The 5136-nt window shown below is 46.0% G+C and overlaps 1 non-coding gene across 1 annotated transcript; it reads left to right on the top strand.

Moving 5' to 3' along the window:
* The first annotated feature begins 247 nt into the window (after window positions 1–247).
* Trnas-cga lies at window positions 248–322 on the top strand. The gene has a single exon. It is a non-coding gene; the product is annotated as a tRNA-Ser (tRNA).
* Window positions 323–5136: the final 4814 nt, after the last annotated feature.

Here is a 5136-nt window from a genome sequence, read left to right as displayed (position 1 = left end):
TGGAAGATTAAAATTGTGTGCCCGACCGAGACTCGAACTCGGGACCTTTGTCTTTCGCGGGCAACTGCTCTACCAACTGAGCTACCGAAGCACGACTCACGCCCGGTACTGACAGCTTTACTTCTGCCAGTACCTCGTCTCCTACCTTCCCAACTTTGCAAGGTTCGCAGGAGAGCTTCTGTAAAGTTTGGAAGGTAGGAGACGAGGTACTGGCAGAAGTAAAGCTGTGAGTACCGTGCGTGAATCGTGCTTCGGTAGCTCAGTTGGTAGAGCACTTGCCCGCGAAAGGCAAAGGTCCCGAGTTCGAGTCTCGGTCGGGCATAAAGTTTTAATTTGCCAGGAAGTTTCATGATAAAAAGATCACCATAAAATTTTCCGAAACCTGTTGAGCAAATCATACAATCTTAAAATTCTGTCCACATTCCTTTGAAAGTTACTTAAAACAGGCAGCAGATGTGACGGAAAAATTCCCGTCGTCCGGTAGTCGGAAAATAAAACGCGATGTAATAAAATGTGTCGCACAGTGATCTGTACGTCACAAGCACGAGAGTTTGGAGGGTCCTCTCGCCGGAGCAAGATGCCTTGCAGCATAGGGCTGTGCCTTATGCGAAAACGAGGAGGACCTTGTCTCGTCCACTTCCAGCCCCCCATCCTCCCACCGACACCTGAGTGTATTACAACAGCATGTCAGAGAATGTCACACCGAACTAACTGAGCATCGTGACACGCCTCCTTGGACGCTACTTCTGCCCTTTCATTATCAACCACGTGTCCTGGTACCCAGACCGACCGAGGAGCAGTGTTCAGCACACTAGACTCGCATGTTGTAGGTCGACGGTTCAAACCCGCGTCCGGCCATCCTGATTTAGCTATTCCATGATTTCCTTGAATCGCTTCAGGCAAATGCCTGGATGGTTCTTTTGAGAGGGCGCGGCCGATTCCCCTCCCCATCTTCCCCTAATCCCATGGGACCGTTGACCTCGCTGTTTGATCCCCTCCCACAAATCAACCAACCAATCTGGTACCCAGCGATGAGACGCCTCCTTCCCCTTGTGTTGTATGGGAGCCAAGCGTGAACACACGATATCCAACGGGAACACTGAAGGTCAGCTGGCTCCGACCTGCTTCGCTGCCACATTGTACTGGGTGATCAAAAAGTCAGTATAAATTTGAAAACTGAATAAATCACGGAATAATGTAGATAGAGAGGTACAAATTGACACACATGCTTGGAATAACATGGGGTTTAACAGAACAAAAAAAAAAAAAAAAATACAAATGTTCAAAAAATGGCCGACACATGCCGCTTCATCTGATCAGAATAGCAACAATTAGCATAACGAAGTAAGACAAAGCAAAGATGATGTTCTTTACAGGAAATGCTCAATATGTCCACCAGCATTCCTCAACAATAGCTGTAGTCGAGGAATAATGTTGTGAACAGCACTGTAAAGTATGTCCGGAGTTATGGTGAGGCACTGGCATCGGGTGTTGTCTTTCAGCATCCCTAGACATGTCGGTCGATCACGATACGCTTGCGACTTCACGTAACCCCAAAGCCAATAATCGCACAGACTGAGGTCTGGGGACCTGGGAGGCTAAGCATGACGAAAGTGGCGGCTGAGCACAGAATCATCACCAAACGACGCGCGCAAGAGATCTTTCACACGTCTAGCAATATGGGGTGGAGCGCCATCCTGCATAAACATCGTACGTTCCAGCAGGTGTTTATAAGCCAGGCTGGGGATGATGCGATCCTGTAACATATCGGCATACTTCTCACCCGTCACGGTAGCAGTTTTGCTGTCCAGCGCGATCTCTCAGACATTTTGTGAACTTTGTTTTTTTTTTTTTTTGTTCTAATAAAACCCCATGTCATTCCAAGCATGTGTGTCAGTTTTTACCTCTCTATCTACATTATTCCGTGATTTATTAAGTTTCCAAATTTATACTGACTTTTTGATCACCCTGTATATGTGGCAACAAAGCTGTCAAGTGGGCGAACCGCAGGGCTTCGCACCCGGAGAATCCAGGCAACAGGTTAGCCCTTGACCGGCCTATTTCAGTGACGGCCACTGCACTTGCGACTGCACCAGTTTGTCGCAGCCGTTGTTACAGTCAGGCGAAAATGGTGTGTGACGTCATTATCGCGACAGGGGCTGACGACGACACCTGCTCCTCAGTCTGCGCGTGCTGTGGAGCAGCAGATTAGGAAGTGATGTGATCTTCAACCTCGCCCAATATTGAAGTGGTACATTTCCGGGCACGAGTTCTTTAGCAGAATTTCATCCAATGAGTCCCCTCTACAAACCCTAGAAGCTTGTTGCAGCAATTGCTAAACACCATGTATTTGCAAAATGCGAAATTGCACAACGGTTCGGAGTCAAATTTAAACTTCAGATCTCCCCTACATATTGCCAGATAAATCGGATTTTGGAGAGTGAAACACGTTTGAATTTGTCTTTTTCAGATCTACGATAATGTCAACAGATATATGCTATTATTTCACTGCAAAAAGCGAAGTTGATACCGATACTCTGTAATCAATAAAGATATGCCGTGAGTATTTACTGTACAGTGAGAATTTCCTTACAATTCGTCTGGGTGAAAATAGAATTACAATATATGAAAGGGGCTTGGAAGTTTTTTTTTTATTTTTTTTTTATTATTGAGAACACTATGGAACTTAACTTCTGAGGTCATCAGTCCCCTAGAACTTAGGAACATCACAATCACACACATCCATGACCGAGGCAGGATTCGAACCTGCGACCGTAGCGGTCGCACGGTTACAGAATGTAGCGGGTAGAACCGCTCTGTCACCCCGGCCGGCGGACTTGGAGATTAGTGGTTTAGCTGAAGAACCCAGTATAATGTGCATTTCTGCAAAGAACTTGGCGGTAGTGTTTGCATGCTAGGAGAATTACCAATAGAAGACCTTGCAATTGTCACTGAAAAGGATGCAACAATCTCTCTCTCTCCCTCTTTCTCTTTTTTTATTTTTTTTTAAGTGCTACTAAAGACAGATAGCTGACGAAGGTGGACAGCTCTATTACCAGTGGAATCGACACTGGTGTAAAGAATTTGTAACTTGTTCTACCTCTGTACGGAACTTTGGATCCAGTGATATACGAGGTTTCTTTTAGGCATCAACGGTACATGTAGTGACCTTGTTGTGTCACGACGTGTAGCAGTAACGAAGCGGGCAGAGCTCCATTGGCCTGCAGCAGCAACAGCAGCAGCGCATAGCGCATTATCTGTGGGAGGTGGCGGCGGGCAGCACGTGGCAGTGTTTTTAGCAGGCGTGCTAGGCGCAGGTGAGCGCCGGTATAAATGGAAATGTCGTGTGGCTAGGGCCTCTAATCGCAGGCCGCTCGCTGCCGCCGAGCCCGCAGCGGCTCGCTCCCACTGCGCTGGCGGCGGTACTTTCAGGTGCGGCCTTATCTCATTTTGGGACTGAGCCGCGGTATTCGCGAGGTAGCCTCTGAAGAGATTACGGCCGAGGGGGAAGAGCTGCAGTAAATTGGAGGCTTATCCAGGGGCCGGCAGGCGGCTCCAGTCCCGCCTGCCAGCTTCTCATTACGTCTGCGCTTTTTACCTCAACAACAGTCTGCCGCTGTGAACGAACGAAAAGCGCAGAAATGAAGGTCTCAGTTATAAAATTCATAGGCTAGAGGAGAAGGTCCAAACACAGGCTAGCTGAGGTTTTTACACAGTAACATATTTCCGTTAATGATTAAATTATTGAAGAAAATCTGGAATGGTACAATAACATGTGCCCTTCAGAGATACGGCGGATTAAACAAAAACCATTCCTCTTACTTTAAATAATTTTTCTTGGGTCCAGATATGGGCTGCCTTTAACATGAAGAAAAAAAAATATTTAAAAACAAGTTTGAAGCGCAAGTTTATTTACAATAATCACAAATGTACACTAAAAAAATGGTTCAAATGGTTCTGAGCACTATGGGACTAAACATCTGTGGTCATCAGTCCCCTAGAACTTAGAACTACTTAAACCTAACTAACCTAAGGACATCACACACATCCATGCCCGAGGCAGGATTCGAACCTGCGACCGTAGCGGTCACGCGGTTCCAGACTGAAGCGCCTAGAAGCGCACGGCCACACCGGCCGGCAATGTACACTCAATTGTCCATTCCTGCACATTCAGTATGCGCCCACGTACAGCACTGGATAAACTGAATCCAAATTTCTCCGTTGGCTTCCGCTGAAAACTGGCTGTCGCAGAACAAGCTCGAAATCACTTTCCTCGTCGTCTAGTCTAAGCTCATCCTCATTAGATAATTCGTCAGACGAAGATAAATCTGCTTTTTTTTCCTTCCGTTGATTTTTGTTTGTTTCTCTTGCCTTCTTTATTTGATTTTTGAATTTACTTCAATTTTTGATTAGGAGAAGTTGGCTGTCTTTTTTTCTCTTCAGTGCCATGTCAAAGGAACATGTGAGCCCTTTCTTGTACAGTGATCCTGTAATCAAGGAAGCTTTTGCAGATTTCCGACCTCTATTGCTTGTTTTCCTTACAATTGTGGGCGGTGCGGAAATTTCAAAAGGGTTCAGAGGAAACGAAGTTTCTGGTTGTGTATGTGACGAGGAAGAAATGAGCAGAGGACATCCAGAAAACTTTCCTGGATGAGGAGAGCATGACCTGATTTTGTTGGTAGGTTTACCGTTGGAGATTCTGTGTTATCTGTTCGCGAGCATCCTGGCTGAAGATCGATCGACAGGCGAGATGAATGACAATTCAGAAAAAGATCTGTCCAACTCCTACCAGCTGACCAGCTGCCTTAGTAGCGAAGGGTGCACTATTGTCATTCCTCTCTTCTAAAACAAACTCCATTTGTTTCAAATCGGATAAAGTACAACCAAAAAACTTTTGTTCCGAAGCCAAGAAGTAAGAAAGATGTTCTTCCACCAGACGAGGTCCTACAACAGAAGGCCTACCTAACTTAGTACTGGCAGCAGCAGATGGAATAAGTCTTACTTCAAGTCTGCAGGATAAAGATACATCATATAGTTTTGCACCCTTTAAAGTTCCCATTTTCGTCGTCCTAACAGCAGTGATGACTTCAGCCATCTTCAAAGGGTCCCACGTATTGCTTTTGCCATTTGCTTAGT

The sequence above is a fragment of the Schistocerca piceifrons genome, chromosome 6, assembly GCF_021461385.2.
Source record: "Schistocerca piceifrons isolate TAMUIC-IGC-003096 chromosome 6, iqSchPice1.1, whole genome shotgun sequence".
Classification (NCBI taxonomy): Eukaryota; Metazoa; Arthropoda; class Insecta; order Orthoptera; family Acrididae; genus Schistocerca; species Schistocerca piceifrons.
This window is presented reverse-complemented; position numbering and strand designations above follow the sequence as displayed.